Below are 23,999 nucleotides of genomic sequence, written 5' to 3' on the forward strand. Positions count from 1 at the left end.
GATTTAATTAGCAGTGTAAACGGGGTTTAAGTGCCGGTATTTGTTAGCCGTGAAAGCCGGGCAATGACATGGGAAATGCTCCAACGTCTCACCATCTTCCCCACATGCCCTGCAAATGCTATCAGTTGCCGCACCGATTTTACATAAGTGAGCTCGTAGTCCTATGGGTTAACCAATTTTATTGACGGCAGCTCGCTGGCTTTCACTGCCAAATCGTCTTGCTAAGTTGTATCCTTTTTTGTCTATTTATTATGAAGAATAATTTATTTATATAACTATTTTAGCCAAATTTAACATGAATTGCCAACGTGGTCTCGGTGACAGTATAGCTTGGAAAATGATAAATGTATTTTCATACATTTGTCATAGACGTTTTCAGTCGATGCTGGACTTAAGATTCTTTTAAGAAGCCATTGTGTTGCTAGCACTATTTCACCACTTCCAACTTGGTACATGTTCTATATTCTTTTGGAAACTTCTAATGGTCAAAACATTTAATTGTTGATATAGCTGTCGGCTAGAAAACTTTTTTTGCACATAAAATCATTTGCTTTTTGCACCTCTCCATACATTTTCAAAACCAACGACATGCATGTGTAGAAGCGCTGCAAGAAATGTACTCCGTTCGGCCATGAAATCGTTGATTCTGTCTTCCTAAGAGAAAGATCCACTAACTACAGCACAACAAAAAGAAATTTATACATTTAGATTTACAAAACAAAGTAATATTTATTTTTATTCACTGCCGCCGACTAAATTTTCCTGTTGGTTTTGATTCTAATTCGCTTTTTGATACTGGCAACGCTGTACAAAATGGTAGCAAATTTCGTTTGAATGCCGTGATCCAAATATGATTTCGTATCGACAATTTGTTATTAGGCCCCTGGTTGTTAATGCTCTAATGGCCTGTTTACTGTCCGCAAAGATATTCATACTCGACGTTCTCGCGATAACACCACACCATATCACGCATTCCGTGATCGTCCGTATCTCTGTCTGCAGGACCGTATCTCTGGTCAGGCAGTCTAAAACAGATCTCAGTCTGTTCTCAATGTAGATCTCCAGGCCCACTCTGTCGTCTAGCTTTGATCCATCCGTGTAACATTATCTTCCAGATGGCAATACAAGGGTTCCGTCAATCCAAGACTGGGCCACCGGGAGCTGTGCCTCGCACTTAACCTAAAGTGTCGTCTCAGTGATCGGAAACCTCTTCCATTCCTTCCAGGTTTCCGATAGTCGCCTATCCTCAATCCATTCTCCCATCGCCTTAAGTACAATAGCTGCAGTGACTGCTTCGCACTTTATCTGTATGTTTATGTGCCGAATATCTGGAAACGTCTCTACTTGGCTTCAGTAGCATCTCAACACTCTTGGTCGTACCATGGTTTCTTGGGGAGGCTTTTGGTACCAAGTACGGATTTCGCGGCATTTTCCATGGAGTGGGCAATGGTTTACCACTGCGCCATTATAGCATCGAAACAGGGAGTGCTTTCATCAAGCAGTTGGGTCAGTCGCGTGGAGTATGCCTTTGCCATCTATTGTGTATGCAGCTTTTCAATGTCTAGCTTCCAGACTACTTGTGAATTTTAAAAAATGTACAAGCACGATATTGTTTTACAAATCCCTTTTTCTAATCGACATACATTTTTCTTTAATTGTCCATATTTAGAGACATAATTTTTTCGGTTGATTATAGAAAGCAAATTTTGTTAGATTCGTTTAAATATTTTATTTCGTCGTTTATCATTCGAACAGGATGTTTCACAGCCTTCAGTGTTACGCTATTAATATCAATCCTGGATAAAGCGTCAGCATTTGCTTCGCTTTTCCTTTTTTATAAACGATCTCAAAATCGTAATAACAAAAGTCCATACGAATCCTTGTCATCTTCAAAGATGGGGTCCGATGGGAAAAAAGCGATACTAACGGCCTGTGGTCAGTGACTACTACAAACTACCTTAAAAAGTTGATCACAGGTTTGTTTAAATCATGTTTTGAGAGGGTAGAGCTGGCGTAAGAAATAGGTAAATCCTTCCTTATTTATCCTTGAGAGAACACTGCTCCTAAGGCATAGTTCGATACGTCAGTTGTTAAAACAAAGGGTTTCGAAAAATCAGGGTATTGAAGTACTGGTGGTTCCAGTAGGCAGTTGCTTAGAGTGTCGAAAGCTTTTTGTTACTCTGGACTCCATTTAAATTTGTTATTCTTTTTCAGAAGGGCATTTAAACGTCTTGCTTTATCAGCAAAATTTAGTGTAAACTGTATGTAATAGTTGCAAAATGCCACATATCTTCTCAATTCGTCAGTATTCGTAGGTATTGGGTAATTTTTGATTGCTTTATCCTTGGCTGGGTCGGTTTTTACGTCTTTGTCTATTATAAGGTATCCCAAATAGACTACCTCTGGCTTTAAAAAACTGCATTTTGTTGCATTTAGATTTAACTTTCGCAATCGCTGAAAAACGTTGCATAAGTTTTCGTTGTGGTCCCTTAATCACTGTTCTGATACGTCAAATTGAAGGTAATGCCCTCCTCTTTGGCGCGGCATTGGCACTTTTTTAAACGGAGTCTATTCCTGGACTCTAGGCTGGAATCAGTGTCCTGCCCTCCAGTTTCTAAACAGAAATCTAAAAATTTTGTTCAAGGAAAAGCTAGTTTCAGCCAATTGCGATACTTCAAATTGAAGGCAATAACCTCCTCTTAGACGTCGCATTCGCATTTTTTTGAAAGAAGTCCATTCCTGGACTTGACTTCCTCCCCTGGTATTGACTTCCTCTTTGGCGTGGCATCCGCCCTTTTTTGTACGAATTTCGATTCCTCCCATTATAGATAATTTTGTTAGTTCGGATCTATTGTGAAATTCCAGTACTTTAAATCGAAGTTCTCAGCATAATGTAGTTTTTTGAATAGTTTGAAGCCATCTTAATTTGCAAAGTGATTTCATTTTAAAAAAATTTGTTTTACTGTTTTGTGTCACCCTGTATGTTTGAAAGTTACCGACGCCGGTAACTTCACGCAGGTAACAATATTTAACGTTGACGCCTTAAAACCAAAATTACGTGTGGCAGCACCAAGTCGCCAAAAGGCTGGTACTACGTTCTTTTTTACGGAAAATTTTCCGAAAATCGTTCTTTCGGTGGTTTGGCAAGGTTACCACATTTGAATTGTTTGGGTTTCTTTGGCCAAAATGTTGCCATTTACATATAAAAAATAATATGGCACCAAACAATTTATCTCCTGCTTACGAGCATGTGTATGTTTTTGTAATTTCAACCAAAACCCACCCCTTCGTAATTAATATATAATGAAACACACAGAATTTATTTCTAAAAATAATTAGATTTTGTAGTATTTTCACTGTTATAAATTCAATTAGCGCAACTTTCCAAAGGCCTTTGTCAGCATCTTCCACTTTTATCCAAATATTGTTGTTGTAATTGCAAGACCAAAAACGCAACCCATTCTTTCGCAAACCTTTTTATTTCGTACAGATAGATTGAGTTGCTTGTTGTGAAAGAAATTTTTATTTTTCTTTACTTATATTAAAAAATACATTCTTATTTATGCATCCACAAACACTTCATTTTTTCAAACCAGAGTAAATACTTGTGAGCAACATCACTAACACTAACAAACACTCAGTTACAATTAGAAGTTTGACGATCGCATTTATTTTGCATAAGAAAATGACTTGTTGCGCAGTGTCGCGGAGTACACAATCTGTCAACGAGTTCTCATAACTTTTGGTTTTGTGTGTGCCGGGTTATAAGGTTAGGCCATGCGATCCGATATTCCACACATAATCAACAAATAAAATATAAAAAACATTCATATATAAAAAACATTTGAAGAAGATAAGTGTAAAACAATATTTATTTTTAAAGCCACTTTGACATTTCAATTCACACCGTTTGCCACTCCAGGTAGTTACATTCTGGGTAGATTTTTGTTGTTGTGCTAAAAGCCGTAATGAATCTTTTAGTAAGAAAGTTATTAATAAACCTTCTAACGGTAGAGTTGATGCCTAGAAACTCCAACTACTTTATGATTGATGTCGGTTTTATATTATTGATAGCTCCTTCAATGTCAAGAAATGCTACCATTGTATATTCCTTGACAGCAAGAGAACCCTCTATGTAGCCGACTAATTTGCGAAGGGCTGTTTCAGTGGATTTGCTTTTACTTTATACATGCTGCTGCCGTGTCAGGCGATCTCCAGAGATCTTTGCCCTGTAATATGTTTCTATCAACCCCTCAAGTCTTCAGAATAAAGGATGACAGACTAATACCACAAAAATCTTTCGCCTTGGTTTTCCTGCTTTCGGAATGAAAATAACCTTTGTGTCCCTCCATCCCACAGGTATATATGACATGTTGATACAAGCAGAGTATATCTCCCGCCAAGGAACCCATCTATCAGACACAGCTTGTAATTCAACCGGTGATACATCATCAGGGCCTTGCGACTTATAGGAGTCGAAACTTCTTATCGCCCAAAAGATTTTCGGCTCAGAATCAATTTCCCTAATGGCCTCCGACGAATGCATTTCAGTGACAACCTCTTCTGGCGCCACGTTGTTCGTTGGAGAATTTCGCGGGAAATGTGTATAAACACGTAGTTCTTGTGTTTCCTCACTAGACATTGTCCATACATTCTTAGACTTCTGAAAATACCCCACCGTAATAGGTCTCGCGGACAGAATCTTCCTTAGCCTAGAGGCCTCAAATGTATTCTACACGGAGCTGCAGAATTTTGCCCAGAATTTGTTCTGAGTCTTTCTCAGCTCGCACTTATATTTTCTTAGCTCAGCCTTATAGGTGTCCCAATTGTGTGGTGCTCTTGTGGCTTTTGCTCTGTTGAAGAGTTTTCTGCATTCTTTCCTTAGACCAACAGCTCTGTGGTCCACAATGGCGGTCTCCGTTTGCCCCTTGGCTTGGCACTAGGGCATGCTGACACAAGCGAGTCATTCAGGGCCTTCGTGATCCGCTTGGCCACTATGTCTATATCCTCCGTAGTTTCCACTTCCTTCTCTGGTCTAGGGCAGACGTGCAGAATTTGTGCAGAAATTTATCCCAATCTACCTTTCTTCTGTTTAGCCGAGGGACCACTACTGCAGTATTTTCTCCAATAATATAAACTAATATAACGATAATCAGAGAAGCTGTGGTCATCCAACACTTCCCAGTCGCATATTCTTCGACTTATATCTTCCGATACATAGTTAATATCAAGTACCTCCTGCCTGTTACTGGTAATAAAGTTCGATTTATCCCCTTTATTACAAATCGCCAGATTGCAACTTATAATATATTCGATAAGCAGCTCATCCTTTCGTTGACATCTGAACTTCCCTATATCTGGTGATGTGCATTAGCATCACTTCTCACAATGAGGATTTTCTTCCCTACAGAAGCGGCTTCAACCAGCGATGAAGGCGGCATTTAAATCTTCAGCGCTAAGCGTCGGAGGAAGAAAAACATTTAGACTACTCTTAGCAAGAATACAGGCTCTGTCTCCCATTCACCGTACCCTTAAGAAGTTTGAATTCCGGAATTCTTAGTCCACGAACCATTCCTCCACACACCCATGGTTCCTGAATAAGAACCACGTCAACTCCACCTGCCATCAGGAGGACCTATAGTGCAGCGTACCTTACCACCTTAAAATGGTGGAGATTTATCTGTAGAAATCGGACCGTAGCCAGGATTTGTAATGGCGCTTGCAGGTTGAAATTTTTCTTTTTGAAATAGGTCGTTATTTTGAATTTGAATACGATTTTCTGATTCAACGCCATCTTCATGTGGATATGAGTAGGATTGGCTAATAGTATTTATCATATAGTTGACGTTTTTCCCCTCATTTGTTTTTTTGGATTTTACCAGAAATTGGAAGGAAAACGTTATCCAAGAACGTTACCGAGGTTTAATACTGGTAGCAAACTTTGGACTCCTTCATTTGGTTTTCTAAAGCTATCGTGGTAAATCGCGAGTGTAAAAGTTCAATTTAGTAACTTGGTGAAAGTTTTTTTTTAAAGTGAATTGACGTTTTTTTTTATCCACATTGGTTTTTATTTTTTTTGTGTTGCTTACGAACAAGACACTTGGTGAGTTTTTTTTTGTTCTCGTTTCACTCTCTCGTTATGAGAACAATTTTTTTCGTTTCTTTCTTTTTTTTTTCCGATCAGTGCCTCCTCTTAAAAAATTCCTACCATTTTTGGACCATTGGGTCCCATAGAAGAGCTTTGGAGGCTTTCCTCAGGGCTGCCTAAGCCCACAGGATTTTTTTGCCTTTTTCTTGCCACCTTTATGAGGTAATACTTTCCCTAACATAATCAAATAAAAGGCTCCCTTTTGATAGCAAAAAAAAAAAAAATTCAATTTTTACATAGGTTTCTACATATTGTATATTCACGGCACTGTCGAGCACCGCAGAAAAGAAAACCACCGATTGAAACCTGTCCTCGGCTCAGTTCCCTTTTTCTTGCTTCTCAGCAAAATTTTATTGTGGTTTGCTTACGCTGGAAACACTGGAGAATTCAGTCTTCTATTGTCGCTGCATCCTACATATCGTCTCTAAACACAGGGGTTCGTTGCCCGACGAAGAAATTAGACCGGATAATATGTGAGATTCGATGAAAGTGTGTAGTTTTATGGCCTGGAAGCCCGAGAATCAATGAAAAGTGGTATAGTTTCGACATAGAAAGCCTGCCAATTAACCCCCTGTCCGTAATCGAACAGCAGAAAAACGTACGATTGTTTCGTGATAATTACTGTGAACAAAACTTAACATCTAATAACTGCCTGGAATTATTTTTCTGCCCATCCAACACATAGTATTATGTATTTCTTTTTAAATTTTTATATTACTTTTCATTTTGTGAGACAAAATTATAAAATAGTTTTTCTTTAGTATGTGCTAATTTTGCTCGGAGTTGGTGTGATTTTTCTAATAGGTTTTAAAACGGGAAAAAAGTGAACAAGAAATATTGCAAAATTTGCAAAAAAAAAAAAGAAAGGGAAAAAATCTGAAAACATAGAATTTAAATAATTAGAGTTGTGAGAGAAAAATTTTGTTGGCAATTCTTGTCCTTTTTTTTTTTTTCTCCTATTTTTTTATTTCATAAGGTTTTTTTTTCATTAGTTTTTGCCGAAATTTTGTTCATTTCATTCCCTTCCATAAAGTGTTATTTTACCTGCAATTTATTGTTGCGCAAAATTCTAAAAGCATAGCAAAGATTTGCGAAAACATTTTTTTTTTGGCATGATTACAGTGATCCCGTTTGTTTGTTGCCAAAGAGCACAGGTTGATACACAATCAACATTACATTTGTATAGCTATACTTTTTGTCAAGACTGTTATTTACAGACCATGTTGACTAAAGTCCATAATGTTGCAGAAACAATGTGTTCTTGTGCTTTGCGTTTATAAGTATGCGTGGTGTTTATAAACATCGTTGGAAACAAACCATGTTGCGATATATTTCTCTCGCAACATGTTGCTATGAGTACTGATCATTTTAAACCATTACAACGCAACAATTTCTCTCGCAACACAATGTTTAATTACATGCAAGATCTTCGATCAACATAAAACAGAAAGAGCGGACAAACACGAAAGCAACATTTCTCTCTCGCAACTTTAGGCATTCAATCACCTTTTGTACACAGCACCATTTCAGCCATCCCAGCAACATTTCTCAAGCTGTCGTCAACATTGATACTCTCCTAGATCCAGTTCTGAGAAAGGCCTTTCAACGATGGACCCGATTATAAAGAAGAGAACAAAGTAAGTCATTGATCTTTTCTATGTTGCTTTGATATCATTATTTTTTTTTTGGGATAAAAACAAATGCTGCTGATCTAGTAAAAGGGTGATCAATTTTGCATTACATTTATTTTTTTTTTTTTTTTACTGCCGGTTTGTTCAAGTTTTGAATTTTTTTTATTCATTTTCAAAAAAAACGAAAAGAAAAACACAAGGCAAAAATTTAAAAATAACTAAAAAGGAAAATAAGATTATTAATACAGAAAATAAAACAATTTTTTTTATATAACAATTTTGCTAAAAATTACCACACACCAGTCCGGGGATAAAACTAAAAATACGAGTGTACTTTTATTTAGTTTTTTTTCTCTACACTTGCGTATTTACTTTTTTTCTCTCATGTATGCAAATAAGGATCAGTACCATACCTTGCATGAACAGGTTGATTTTCATTATTATTTTTATTTCTTTACTACATTAATATTAATTTTTTTTTCTTAATTTGCTTTAAGCTTGTTTTATATCTTTTTCTTTATTTCTTTTGTTTTTTTAATTATATATTTTGAATTTCTAAATTGTCCTAAAAAGTTCGTATTTTTATGATTTCTTTTGTAAATAAAATCAATATGAATTGTGCTTAAATTTTAAATATTTCTGGTTGGTTTCAAACATTTAGCAGTAGGGCTTGCTGGTGTGGGCTTGGGATCATAATGACAACCCTTCTCTTATGGACGTATTTTCGCATTATGATCATGGTTGGGTGGGCATCTCTGGCAACAGAACATCATGTTGCTATAAACCATTTGCTGTCTAAACTATCTTCCTCTTTCTTCGCTGTATCTGTCCGCTACTTTTGTATCTGTTGGTTTCTTTCTTTTGCTGTCCAGCCAAGAGATACGCACAGCACACAAAATAGTCTGATGCACGCAACACTGAATGTATTTGTGAGTAACAATGAGCGGAAATAACTATAGTGGAGTTTCTAACCCCCCCATTCCGACGAGCAATAAGGCCGGTGGAAAGCGTGCATTGCCTCCACAAGTTAGCTACCACCATCTTCCGACTTCTTTAAATGTTATATGTTACATGATAAATATAAATGGCGCCCAACGTGGGGCCCGAATGGGTTAATATATCCTTAATTCCACCTTTTTTTTATCCTTTATGAAAAACTGATATAACTCCTTCGGCTCCTTTCAAAATCTTCATTTTTTCCTTTCTTTTGCTTTTACTTTTCTCTATAACTTTTACTTCCTATAGTACCCCTTTATAAGTCAGATTTCGCTGATGGTCAAGAACTTTAATCCATTCTCGACTACTTATAAAGAATGCTATACTAAACCATACTCTCTGTTTGTGTTAAAGTTCGGTTCATTGTCGATTGGATTGCAGTGTCTGGATAATTCTTTAAGCTAGACCTGACCACGGCCCAGAGCGGGTTAACATTCTCAGCCTAACATTTATTTGTGTGAATGTTTGGAGTTTAAGTCTCTAAACCACCAAATATTTTTTTTTTTTTTTTTTTTTTCTTTTTTCATACTGTCCTTTATGTTTCCTTTTCGTGATATCAAATGGCAACCACTTGCAAGCCTCTGCAGTAAGAAATCAAACAGAAATAAATGATAAATTGAATTTTTGGTAGTCTGGAATTTTTTTTTTTTTATTTTTGTTTTTTTTAACTTTATCTCTAATCTAAATTTATTCAAAATAAAATATATTTATTTTCTACAATTAAAATTCTCTTTATTATTTTTTTTTATTCACAACTAAATCCTAAAACTTCCTTTTCAATTTCGTTGAATTTCTTTTTTTGAAATTATTTTTGTATTTTATTTTATTTTTATTCATTTGTCTATTTATTAATTTTTTTTTTAAATAATAGTAATTTAATTGACCTTAAGCCCTTATGTAAATTTTTATTTTTCATTAGCTTTTGTCCAACATAACAATTTTTTTTCCGTTTTGGGAATTTATCTGTTGTTATTAAATTTTAATAATTCTTTCCAAACGGTTCTTGACTTATTTTTTATAAGAGGATATCGTCCCCCATACAGTAAAAAAAAAAAAAAAAAGGAAAAAAAAAAAAGAAAATGTCGCTCAACTTAAGTAGGGAAAATATCGTCACAGATGCTGAAGGCGAAGCTCGTCCTGTTTGCAATGCATGTGCCAGTTTAATAACGTCTGAGTTGCAATTCCAACTTGCTTCTTGCGGTCATACATTTCACAAAACTTGTCTCGCCAGTTGTGCAAAAATGAGGCCATATTGTCCGGTCTGTAATGCTAGATTACACGGTGATGGTCAGGGTGTAGGTTCAGCAGGGGTTAAGACTCGATCACAGAAGAAGAATACGGGTAATCAGGCTTCGAACGAACAAGGCAATGAACAGGCTTCTACTAGCGCGGCTGTTGGAAACGGTGGTGCTGCTACAGATAGTTCCACCGCTGTAAATCCTGATGCACTTAAGGAAATGGTAACATCGGTTGTTTCAGCACAGCAGTCTCAACTGTTTTCCTCTCTTAGCGACCAAATGTCCAAATTGATTCAAACCAATATAGAAGTCAGTCTTTCTCGTTTAAATTTAAATGCAAGGCCAAATACACCTTCTACTAGTCATGTGCATCCCCAGTATACACCTCCCTCTCAAGGTCGAATCGTTCCACCACCACGGATGCAAACTTTGCCAGCTGTTGAGAATCAGACGTTCCAACAAATCTTCGGTCTTTCTTTGGGTAGCAGTGATCCTAATAACGTTCAGAATCCTATTAATTCAGGCCCCATGAATTCAGCTGCAACCGGTGCTGCCTTTACCCACTCATCGCTATCAGACCTGGCGTCTCGTCCAGATAAGGTGTTGCACATAATAGCGAATTGGCGATTGAAATTTTCCGGAAATTTTAACAGTCTGTCCGTTGAAAGTTTTATATACAGGGTTGAAGCCCTCACCATTCAAACTCTTCAGGGCGATTACGATTTACTGTGCCGAAATGCCAGCTCTCTTTTTGAGGGTAAAGCAGCAGATTGGTTTTGGCGGTACCATAGATCCGTTTCCAGTGTCTCTTGGCGTGATCTTTGTAGGGCCCTCAGACAGCAGTACGGCGATTCCCGGACTGATGTGGACATCAGGGAATTAATTAGAGATCGGAAACAGAAGAATGGCGAGAATTTTGACAGCTTCTTTGAGTCAGTAGTTGAGCTAACTGATCGTCTGAAACAGCCTCTGAGTGATGACACATTAGTTGAGATTTTAAGACGGAATCTACTTCCGGAGATTCAACACGAAATTCTAAATGTGAGAATTCATTCGATTCAGGAACTTAGGGATATCTGTCGAAGGCGGGAATTTTTTATGCAGGACATTCGACGAAAGCACGGTTCGTCCTTTTCCAAGCCGACCACTATGCCGAGAAGGATATCGGAGCTAGGTAATGACTGTGTTGAGGATAATTTTAGCACACAATTTGAGGAAGAAGGGGAGGCAGTTTCTGCAATAAGTCTATGCTGTTGGAATTGTCAGAAACCAGGACACAGATATCAGGATTGTTTAGCGGACAGGACAATCTTTTGTTATGGTTGCGGAACCCCTGACACATACAAGCCAAGTTGCAAGAAGTGCAATTCAAAAAACGGTCGACCGAGTGCACTGAAGAGTGCACAGAGACAAACCGAACTCGACTAGATGTACTTAAAAGAACAAATGAAACTAAAAGCGATTATTCACTAACAGGAAGTGACAAAATTGTAACAGGAAGTGACAAAATTGTAACAGGAAGTGACGATTCCTTAACCGAATGTGACAGTAATTTAACCGAATGTGACAATGCTTTGCCAGGACATGATGTTTTAAGACAGGATAATATGCCTCGAGGATTAGATCCTTTTAAGCCATTCCATGTACGACTCCAGGAATATGAGGAAGCTAGAGAGAGAATCTTCGGGGAATCCCCTAAGACTAGTAGATCAACAGCCCGAATGCCTCGAATGCCTTATAGTTCCAAGCCTCGATAAAGATTTGTTCCTAGGGGTTGATTTTTGGGAATTATTTGATCTTATGCCACCGGGTCTAGTAAACGTTGATTGTTCCTCTGATACTCAGTCTTGGATTTCGGAAATTGCACCTCAAATTTCACTATCGGACGTGCAGAGAATGAAGTTGGATCAAGTAATCAGCTTGTTTCCTTCATTTGCCAAGGAGGGATTAGGGCGAACTAATGTCTTAGAACACGTTATTGATACAGGCACTGCGAAACCCATTAAACAGCGTCATTTCCCTGTCTCTCCAGCAGTGGAAAAATTGATTTATGACGAGCTAGACAGGATGCTCGAGTTAGGAGTTATTGAGGAATCCAATAGCGCGTGGTCTTCGCCAGTAGTTCTTCATCGGAAGCCTGGAAAGAACAGACTTTGCTTGGACAGCCGCAAGCTAAATTCGGTCACAGTTGGAGATGCGTATCCGCTACCGCATATAGATGGTATCCTCAGCAGGTTACCGAAAGCCGAATTCATAACAGCTTTAGATCTTAAAGATGCTTTTTGGCAGATCCCTTTAGATCTGCAATCTAGAGAAAAGACAGCTTTTACTGTTCCTGGGAGACCACTTTATCATTACACTGTGATGCCCTTTGGGCTTTGTAATGCTCCCCAGACCATGTCCAGGTTAATGGATAAGGTCATTCCGCCGTCTCTCAGGACAGAAGTTTTTATATATCTTGATGATTTGCTAATTATATCTGACACTTTTGAAAAGCATCTTGAAGTTCTTAAGCTGGTAGCGCGGAAATTGAAAGACTCTGGTTTGACGATTAACGTTGGAAAAAGCAATTTTTGTGTCTCTGAGGTAAAATATCTTGGTCATTTGGTTGGTGACGGGGTTATTCGAACGGATCCCGATAAAGTGTCTGCAATTACCGACTTTCCAGAACCGCGATCCGTTAAACAAGTTCGAAGATTTCTCGGAATGACAGGGTGGTACCGAAAATTTATCAGGGACTACGCTTCTATTGCCACGCCTTTAACAGATTTAACTAAAACAAAGCAAAAATTTGTCTGGACTAATGAAGCTCAAATAGCTTTTGATGCTCTTAAGACCCATCTATGCACTGCTCCAGTTTTACATAGCCCAGATTTCACAAAACCATTTTTTATTCATTGTGACGCTAGTAAGACTGGTATAGGAGGAGTTTTGGTTCAGAAAGATGCGGAGGGTGAAGAGGTTCCTATCGCCTTTATGTCGAAGAAGCTCAATCAAGCCCAACGCAACTATTCGGTTACCGAACAGGAATGCTTGGCAGCAATGCTGAGTATTAAAAAATTTAGGGCTTATGTGGAAGGACATGAGTTCACAGTCATCACCGACCATGCGTCTTTGAAGTGGCTCCTTTCCCAAACAGATTTAAGCACTCGCTTAGCTAGATGGGCCTTAAAGTTGCAAGGATTTAAATTTAAAATTGAACATCGGCGTGGTAGTCTTAATGTGGTTCCTGACACACTTTCTAGGGCCAATACTGACGACATGTCCGCTCTAGGTCCGAATTGTCTGTCCGCATTGGAAGGAGACTGTGGGATTTTCGTAGATCTCAAATCTACACATTTTCAATCGGACGAGTACCGACAACGACTTGACAAAATCGGGAAAAATTTAGATAAAATGCCCGACTTAAAAATAATAGACGGATACCTATACAGACGGACAGAGCATGCTTCTGGTGAACAACTTCATGATGACTTATCATGGAAATTATGGATTCCTCGAGAGATGGTTCCTGAAGTGTTAAGGCGAGCTCATGATGATCCATTGTCATCCCATGGCGGTATAAACAAGACGTTGTTCAAAATAAGGAAATATTATTTCTGGCCGAGTTTAGCAGTTGATGTCAAGGACTACGTGAATAATTGTGAGATGTGTAAAACTACAAAACATCCTAACCAGACATTGCGGCCACCAATGGGTAAAACATCCGAAACTAATAGATTTTTCCAGAAAATATATATCGACTTTTTAGGTCCTTACCCGCGATCCCGATCTGGCTTCATTGGCATATTTATAGCCCTAGACCATTTTAGTAAGTTTCCATTTTTGAAGCCAGTAAAAAAATTTACAACAGATGTTGTTGTTAAATATTTAGAAACTGATTTGTTTCATATATTTGGTGTTCCGGAGGTGATAGTTTCCGATAACGGTTCCCAGTTTCGTGCCAATCAATTTAAAGAATTTTTAAACCGCTATGGTGTCAACCATTTGTTTACAGCCATTCATGCCCCTCAAGCAAACGCCTCGGAGAGGGTTAATAGATCCGTGTTGGCGGCTATAAAATCATATGTGAGGCCTGATCAGAAGAACTGGGACGAATTGCTCAGTGGTATCGGTTGCGCCCTTAGATCAACTGTTCATTCTGCCATAGGAACTTCGCCATATTATCTTGCTTTCGGTCAAAACATGATCACAAACGGTTCCACTTACCCGTTGTTGCGGCAGTTAGAAATGTTGGAGGATAGGGCCGTGAAATTTAATAGGAATGATTCCCTTGCCATTATGAGCAATAAAGCAAGGATTTTGATGGATAAACAATTCGAAAGAAATCAAAAGACCTACAATCTTCGTTCTAGAAATGTATCCTATGATGTTGGCCAAGAAGTTTACCGGCGAAATTTTAAACAGAGCAGCTTCGAGCAGGGATATAACTCCAAGTTAGGTCCAACTTTCCTGAAGGCACGGGTTCGACGGAAACTGGGCAGTTGCAATTATGAGTTAGAAGACTTACAGGGCAAACTTTTAGGTACGTATCACGCCAAGGACATACGTCAATAGTTATAGTTCACCTCGCAAGCGGTATCAGCTTTGATGGTGAGAATTTCCACCCCAAAGCCTGATTTTGTTGGGGGGGAATTGTAATGGCGCTTGCAGGTTGAAATTTTTCTTTTTGAAATAGGTCGTTATTTTGAATTTGAATACGATTTTCTGATTCAACGCCATCTTCATGTGGATATGAGTAGGATTGGCTAATAGTATTTATCATATAGTTGACGTTTTTCCCCTCATTTGTTTTTTTGGATTTTACCAGAAATTGGAAGGAAAACGTTATCCAAGAACGTTACCGAGGTTTAATACTGGTAGCAAACTTTGGACTCCTTCATTTGGTTTTCTAAAGCTATCGTGGTAAATCGCGAGTGTAAAAGTTCAATTTAGTAACTTGGTGAAAGTTTTTTTTTAAAGTGAATTGACGTTTTTTTTTTATCCACATTGGTTTTTATTTTTTTTGTGTTGCTTACGAACAAGACACTTGGTGAGTTTTTTTTTGTTCTCGTTTCACTCTCTCGTTATGAGAACAATTTTTTTCGTTTCTTTCTTTTTTTTTTCCGATCAGTGCCTCCTCTTAAAAAATTCCTACCATTTTTGGACCATTGGGTCCCATAGAAGAGCTTTGGAGGCTTTCCTCAGGGCTGCCTAAGCCCACAGGATTTTTTTGCCTTTTTCTTGCCACCTTTATGAGGTAATACTTTCCCTAACATAATCAAATAAAAGGCTCCCTTTTGATAGCAAAAAAAAAAAAAATTCAATTTTTACATAGGTTTCTACATATTGTATATTCACGGCACTGTCGAGCACCGCAGAAAAGAAAACCACCGATTGAAACCTGTCCTCGGCTCAGTTCCCTTTTTCTTGCTTCTCAGCAAAATTTTATTGTGGTTTGCTTACACTGGAAACACTGGAGAATTCAGTCTTCTATTGTCGCTGCATCCTACATATCGTCTCTAAACACAGGGGTTCGTTGCCCGACGAAGAAATTAGACCGGATAATATGTGAGATTCGATGAAAGTGTGTAGTTTTATGGCCTGGAAGCCCGAGAATCAATGAAAAGTGGTATAGTTTCGACATAGAAAGCCTGCCAATTAACCCCCTGTCCGTAATCGAACAGCAGAAAAACGTACGATTGTTTCGTGATAATTACTGTGAACAAAACTTAACATCTAATAACTGCCTGGAATTATTTTTCTGCCCATCCAACACATAGTATTATGTATTTCTTTTTAAATTTTTATATTACTTTTCATTTTGTGAGACAAAATTATAAAATAGTTTTTCTTTAGTATGTGCTAATTTTGCTCGGAGTTGGTGTGATTTTTCTAATAGGTTTTAAAACGGGAAAAAAGTGAACAAGAAATATTGCAAAATTTGCAAAAAAAAAAAGAAAGGGAAAAAATCTGAAAACATAGAATTTAAATAATTAGAGTTGTGAGAGAAAAATTTTGTTGGCAATTCTTGTCCTTTTTTTTTTTTTTCTCCTATTTTTTTATTTCATAAGGTTTTTTTTTCATTAGTTTTTGCCGAAATTTTGTTCATTTCATTCCCTTCCATAAAGTGTTATTTTACCTGCAATTTATTGTTGCGCAAAATTCTAAAAGCATAGCAAAGATTTGCGAAAACATTTTTTTTTTGGCATGATTACAGTGATCCCGTTTGTTTGTTGCCAAAGAGCACAGGTTGATACACAATCAACATTACATTTGTATAGCTATACTTTTTGTCAAGACTGTTATTTACAGACCATGTTGACTAAAGTCCATAATGTTGCAGAAACAATGTGTTCTTGTGCTTTGCGTTTATAAGTATGCGTGGTGTTTATAAACATCGTTGGAAACAAACCATGTTGCGATATATTTCTCTCGCAACATGTTGCTATGAGTACTGATCATTTTAAACCATTACAACGCAACAATTTCTCTCGCAACACAATGTTTAATTACATGCAAGATCTTCGATCAACATAAAACAGAAAGAGCGGACAAACACGAAAGCAACATTTCTCTCTCGCAACTTTAGGCATTCAATCACCTTTTGTACACAGCACCATTTCAGCCATCCCAGCAACATTTCTCAAGCTGTCGTCAACATTGATACTCTCCTAGATCCAGTTCTGAGAAAGGCCTTTCAACGATGGACCCGATTATAAAGAAGAGAACAAAGTAAGTCATTGATCTTTTCTATGTTGCTTTGATATCATTATTTTTTTTTTGGGATAAAAACAAATGCTGCTGATCTAGTAAAAGGGTGATCAATTTTGCATTACATTTATTTTTTTTTTTTTTTTACTGCCGGTTTGTTCAAGTTTTGAATTTTTTTTATTCATTTTCAAAAAAAACGAAAAGAAAAACACAAGGCAAAAATTTAAAAATAACTAAAAAGGAAAATAAGATTATTAATACAGAAAATAAAACAATTTTTTTTATATAACAATTTTGCTAAAAATTACCACACACCAGTCCGGGGATAAAACTAAAAATACGAGTGTACTTTTATTTAGTTTTTTTTCTCTACACTTGCGTATTTACTTTTTTTCTCTCATGTATGCAAATAAGGATCAGTACCATACCTTGCATGAACAGGTTGATTTTCATTATTATTTTTATTTCTTTACTACATTAATATTAATTTTTTTTTCTTAATTTGCTTTAAGCTTGTTTTATATCTTTTTCTTTATTTCTTTTGTTTTTTTAATTATATATTTTGAATTTCTAAATTGTCCTAAAAAGTTCGTATTTTTATGATTTCTTTTGTAAATAAAATCAATATGAATTGTGCTTAAATTTTAAATATTTCTGGTTGGTTTCAAACATTTAGCAGTAGGGCTTGCTGGTGTGGGCTTGGGATCATAATGACAACCCTTCTCTTATGGACGTATTTTCGCATTATGATCATGGTTGGGTGGGCATCTCTGGCAACAGAACATCATGTTGCTATAAACCATTTGCTGTCTAAACTATCTTCCTCTTTCTTCGCTGTATCTGTCCGCTACTTTTGTATCTGTTGGTTTCTTTCTTTTGCTGTCCAGCCAAGAGATACGCACAGCACACAAAATAGTCTGATGCACGCAACACTGAATGTATTTGTGAGTAACAATGAGCGGAAATAACTATAGTGGAGTTTCTAACCCCCCCATTCCGACGAGCAATAAGGCCGGTGGAAAGCGTGCATTGCCTCCACAAGTTAGCTACCACCATCTTCCGACTTCTTTAAATGTTATATGTTACAGATTCAGAACTTCCACCAGTGTTTTGTTAGCCTCGTCTTCTGATTCCATCAGGAGTTCATCCTCTCAAGATTCGTTAGAACTTGTCATTCCGTACTCATCCAGGGGCAGGTGATAAAGCTGTGGAGCCACTCTTCCTCAGGACACTGGACAATTGCGGTGTGAACGATTTCTCCTTAGATGCTTCACTTACAGCTGCTGTCGAAGTACTTTTTTAGTTCCATGCTTCCCCGTTGGTGCACACTTTGAGCCCAACTTTGTGACCCATCCACACATGGCTTGCAGGATCGCATTTCGATGACATGTGGTCGATAGTTCCTCAGGCAAGTGTTCAGCAACAACTGCTGAGTCGTCCCATGATTCCTGGGAGTTTAGTACGAATACTGCATGTCTCCGGACACCATCAGCCTCATCCAATCTACCAATCTTCCAGTATCGATTCCAAGTATCGATTCAGGATCAGAGGGAACCCTTGGTATACAAGCATGCGCCATTGGTCGAGAAGAAATATATTCCTTCTTGACTAAATTTAGTGCTGTACCTGGCCAGAACTTACCAATCTTTTTTAGCGCACAACGATACATTTCAATTGAGCGTTGATCCCCGAAGGCAATTAGTCTGTATACAAACTGGAGGAGACCCAGGAAATTCCGCAAGGACATCGGAGTATACTGATTACAGTCCATTGACTATCCCACTTCAATTTATCCTAGGTATGCAGCCCAGTTCTTCTCCCTTGTCGACAACTGCCATCCCCAAACTGTCCCTAGCGACATTAGCAAAGGTTCTTGAACCCATCTTACTATTGTTCGCCCTAGTTCTTTTAGGGATGCGTCTTCTATTATTCGAACCTCTTAAAGAGCGAGTTGATTTGCCGGGGAAGGCCGATGGCCTAGGCAAATTATAAGCATGCGAAGAAAGAATAGGTTCGGCCTCGTCCAAGTGTCTTCTGTTGACCAGTCTTTTGTCGGTTAGTGGAGCTTGGAGCAGCCGCTCCACCAGTCGAGGTTTGAGTTCTAATTCTAGTTCCATTCTAAGCCTACTCCCGGGCCCTAGCGGAGTGAAATAACAAAACATCCCTTCCACTCAACGGTTCAGACATGCTCGGTTAGTGAACTTAATTTCCTGGCCGATGATAATCGGACCACTTGAATACCTGTGGTACCCAAACAAGGAAAATAACGGGGTTACCCCTGTGGCTGCATGAACACGGACCCGAAGTGCACATTTTATGTGGTCCTTCTCCAAATATGTCCTTATCGCGGCCAAGACGGATTGGTTAAACCGTTCTGAGGTGTTTGATTGTGGTGAATAGGGTGCGGTCTGATGTGGTTGATCTGGTATGTGCTTACCATTTCTTTAACCCGTTTCGAAACAAATGTGGCCGCTTTGTCGCTATGGATGGTTTCGGGGAAACCAAATTTCCTGAATATTTCCTCCACCAATAAATTTACGACATTTGTTGCAGTCGTTTCACGCATAGCCTTGAGGAAAGTAAAATAAGAAAAGTGGTCTACAACAATTAGCACATAGGCGTTACCACTCTTGGATCTGGGGAACTTCCCTAAAAAGTCTATACATAACTTCTAGAATGGTCTGTCCGTCTTAACCTCCGAGCCTATGGTTGGTTGTGTGTGATAATTCACAGATTTCGTTTCCTTGCAGGTAGTAAGGCCATTCCGCCATGAGCTCGTGGGCCTTTCATATTAATTAATGTGTGAGAGCTTCTGGTACACACAGCCTACAATCATATTTTGCAACTCTTCCATCACATCGCACTTTCTGAAAAGCCAGGCCGTCTTTAATTTTTAAATCCGGGAGGGGTTCCCCATTAGCCTCTGTGGTCTTGATCAGCTTCGCTTTCGAACTCTTGGGTCTCGAAATTAAGTACTTGTTCAAGATTCAACTTTTCTATGCTCGCTGTTAAAATGGTAAGCCTGCAACTGTAATGACCAACAGGCGAGCCTTCCACTCAGATCCTTGAGGTTCATTAACCATTGCAGACTCGAGTGATCAGTAATGATGTAGAAGTCCATTAGTTTAACATATGGCCCAACTTCTTTATGGCAATAACGGCAGTAAGGCACTCCTTCACCGTCACACCGCAGTTCATCTGGCACTGCTTCAGTTTTTGCGAGTAGAATGCAATTGAATGCTCCTACCTGGTCATTCAGTTGAATAAGGCTCCAATCCTGTATTCGGAAGCATCGCGCTGTATGATGAAGCGCCTAGTGAAATCAGCAAGTATCAAGACCGGTGCCGACGTCAGAGATCACTTCTATGCTTCAAAAGGTGTTATAGCTTGTTACGCCCACTTTAAGGCGTTGACGCTAGCCTTCCCTGCTAGCTAAGGGTACCCAGGAAGGTTCCAACCCTTGCCAAACATCAACACAGAGGGACGAACAAGAAACTTTGAGAGTTTAAAACATACAAAAAAAACTATACAAAACAAAGTAACACCTTCTTCGACAAGGAGCTTGATGGATGCATCCAAATATGCCCACACTTGGTCTTAGGAGCATTTCTTTCGAGGACCCCATTTATCACAGTTTAGCTCACCTCACAACCAACCTACGCAACCTTTTTCCCCAAATTAAAAAGACTTACAAAAAACATTTTTATATTAACATTTAACTTTAAAAAATGTGTTTCCATAATTCGTATTCTACCAAACAAGAAAACTACAACGAATCTTTTACTCTCTATTTTGTCGTTGTCTTATTATCTTTTTTTTGAAACTTTGCCTAAAACATTCAAAGTAGACCTAAGTTTATCACAAAGCCCAGTATTGTCTCAATTAAACTCGAGTCAATTTTCGAATTCACTGTTGAGAACCCTAAGATCTGGTACATGGCCTAGTTTTCGGTTTAAAAATTACACACACTGTTATGTGTGCGCTTGGTCGGCGTTTGAAATGGCTACCGGTTAGCTGTGGTGAGACTTTCAGGGCTAGGGGCCTCAACCCGCCAAAACAAACCCTGCACACAAACATCGAAAAAATGAGGGGGATACTATTTCACATACAAAACTTTACCACTTGCGAACAAAAAAAAACTCAAGGGGGAAACACTCTTCACAGGGATCTTGATGTCACAATCCCGCGCTAGCCCGCCCAGCCATGGTCCAAGGCATCCACTTACCATATTTCTACTTGGACCCCAAATTCCACACACAAAGCTATGCACCTACTTCATCGCGCTGCCCCCGCAATTACAAATTTACCAACACATAGTCATTTTAATTATTACACATTACAATCAGCACATATTTTATTAACTAAAAAAAAAACTTAAAATTATATGAAAATTTTGCTATAAAAATATATTTGTTTCTTAACCTGGATTTACAACTATTTTTTTTTTTGCAAAACAAACAAAGAATAATACCTGGTAAAACAAAACAAACAATTTCCCTTTTTTTTTTTTTTTTTTTCGCCCAATTCACCTAAGGCAAGACTAACCGAATATTTCTTTAACCTTGTCTTTCGCTTTAATACCAGCGCATAGAAATTACCTACCACTAAACGAGCTCGCTTATCTGGTTATCTTTTGCCGTTAATGTCTTCTCTCGGCACAACAAAAAAAACTAAACAAGGTTCATAGACAATTCAATATAATCCCCCTGGGAGGCACAATTTCTCTTAGCCTCAGGCTATTATTCCTTTTACAAAACACAACACTTAACACTACGTTAAATATAAAACTAACCTAGGATCTGTTTTTCTTCTTCTTTTCTCTTTTTTTTTTTTTTTTAGTATATAATGGTTTCTCTTGTCCAAAAAAAAAAAAAAATTAGCTCTTACTGATTTTTCAACTTCTTCTTTGCAGCTAGCGCTCAGCCACAATACTGAATATACTTGGACGAAATCTTGGATATAGGTGGACGACACACACAGGTAACAGAATCTACTTTTACCTTAATTTTTTTGACACAAATTAACAATCTTCTTCCAACGTTTCAGAAGCGCTCCCGCGGTCTTCACAGACGGAGAGGGAAGCAAAACGCTCACCAGAGCTTCAATTCACGCGACACGCCACAGTTTCCTGCCGCAAGTTGCAGTAGAGCTACTGGCAAACCGAATAAAATGATGGTAGCTAACCAATTGTTGGTTCCACGGCTGCTGCAACCAAGGGCAAAGCACACAGGATCTAGAATCAACTTTCGCGGGCAATTTACTGGCAGTTTGGCAACGAATGAGTCGTGTTGGATGGCGAATTCACCAATCTCAAATATGTAACGTCACACACGCAAAAAAGAAACAAGCACTGGCCGTCCGTCCTCAGAAAACCAGTGCAGCTATGAAAGTTGGCAAAAATACAACAAATTACTTTTACACACACTCAATAAACACTACACCTGTTACTTACAAAGGCATGAGTTAACACAAACTAATTATTTTAAATAAAATCGGCAACAAAAAAAAACACTGATGAATATTTCTTTTTTTTTTTTTTTTTTTTGACTACGATCAGTTTCACTGGCTGGGCTTAGAATGGCTCTTTCGCTTGCTCATGAGGCTTATATATCCCCGCATACCCTCCCGCCACAAGCCAATTTTCCAGCCAAAACCATTTTCTTTAGCTATTTTCTTTTAGGCCCATTCTCATTTTCCCCAAATACATCGGTCGTCCTTTTCCCACTGGGGTCGATTTCGATTAACGTGGCCACATTATCGACATACATTTACGGTCGTACGACCAATCTTCGAACAAATCGTGCAGATTTCTCATGGTCCTGGCCAAAATAAAAATCACAAGACCATTGTAATTTCTTGGGGGTAATAGCATACATGATACCCCATAGCATATCAATCAATGCCTTTCAATGTCCACCGTGCCTTAAAGTCCATACCCGCACTGAATTCCCAAAATCACTCATTACGCCCTACGCCAACGTACCTAGCGTATCATCACGTAATTCACTAATTGTTAACCAACCCTGGCTTCGATCGGCATGATGTTCGCAGCCAACTTTACGCACATCCCCATTCACTCGCACGCCACCACCACGATACCACGATCCATCCACCAGAAGCCCACTGCAGAACACACCAGAATTAAAAATTAAATCTTTAAAAGAAAACGTGTGTTCTTCATCTGGGAATATCTCCCTATCGGCGAAACCGTCAACCTTTGGATATCGGTGGTGGCGTGCATCGAACCAGCCGATCATGGAAATAACCATAACCACCATCACACCGTACCCCCCCACCCCCTCATGCAATCGGTGTCATCTTTCCCTGCCACCAACACATTAGGGTGGCCTGCAACAAAACATCGGGGAACGGCGAGGCTCCGCAGACGGCAACGATGTGTCAGGACAGGTAGGATTTCCAACGTGGGGAACACCCACGCCTGAGATGTCTCATGCCGGGCTCTAGGCGTTATATGGCCGCTGTAGGTAAGTATGACTGTCTCACGAAAATGAGAGAAAAAACTAATTTCACATATCATCCACAGGCTCGTAGTTGTTGTTGGCTTACTACTGGTATTGACGAAGCCATGGCCATTCAGTGGAACTTGCGCGTGAAACGTATTTGCGAAAATCCAGCTCTGTCGGTCATGAGGGTTGTCGTGCCAATATCTCTACCTGTCCTCATGTTTCCATTGACCCCTTCACCATCACAATAACCAGGTCGAATGCCGTGGCCCAAATCCACTCAGGTACCATAATCGTTGTGGTTGTCTCTAGTTAGTGTCCGTAGACATTTGTTTTTTTCTTGAATTAAAAAAAAACACATGGCCAAATGGAAATGATTGTGTTCCTTCTGGTTTATGAAAACATACAGGCATAGTTTGTGAATTTAGTGACAGTGGTCGAATATGATTGTGGAAATAAATAATAGATACTGTCCCCGATTCACAGTATTTATGTGCAAAACATGAGGATGCAACAGGTATAGTTTTAGTTACAGCCCATCATGAAAAATCAGTGTACGTTATTGCAGCCAAAATATTCGTGTTTCATGAGGACAAATAGATATAAAAAAAAATACTGTCGCCAAAGTACTTATTGGCATGCCACACACATGCACCCTTATTGGGAGTGAAAATATAAGCATGACGCAGTCAGTGGTTGATGTTTTCTTTTTATTATGGCAGCAGCGAAACAGTGGGAAAAATCAAAATAGCACAAAATGTGCCGATCGTTATAAGAAAGTGGTACGTTATTGTTGTTGTAACCAATGGTACGTACAATTAATGTGTGC

The 23,999-nt window shown here is 38.6% G+C and overlaps 2 long non-coding RNA genes across 2 annotated transcripts; both read left to right on the plus strand.

The window, feature by feature from the left end:
• Positions 1-21,575: 21,575 nt before the first annotated feature.
• Positions 21,576-22,221, plus strand: LOC131994266 (uncharacterized). The gene is made up of 2 exons (XR_009396584.1): positions 21,576-21,686; positions 21,753-22,221. It is a non-coding gene; the product is annotated as an uncharacterized LOC131994266 (long non-coding RNA).
• A 563-nt stretch (positions 22,222-22,784) lies between these two features.
• LOC131994267 (uncharacterized) lies at positions 22,785-23,649 on the plus strand. Its single transcript, XR_009396585.1, has 2 exons — positions 22,785-23,191; positions 23,251-23,649. It is a non-coding gene; the product is annotated as an uncharacterized LOC131994267 (long non-coding RNA).
• The last annotated feature ends 350 nt before the right edge of the window (positions 23,650-23,999 follow it).

This window comes from Stomoxys calcitrans, chromosome 1 (assembly GCF_963082655.1).
Source record: "Stomoxys calcitrans chromosome 1, idStoCalc2.1, whole genome shotgun sequence".
Taxonomy (NCBI): domain Eukaryota; kingdom Metazoa; phylum Arthropoda; class Insecta; order Diptera; family Muscidae; genus Stomoxys; species Stomoxys calcitrans.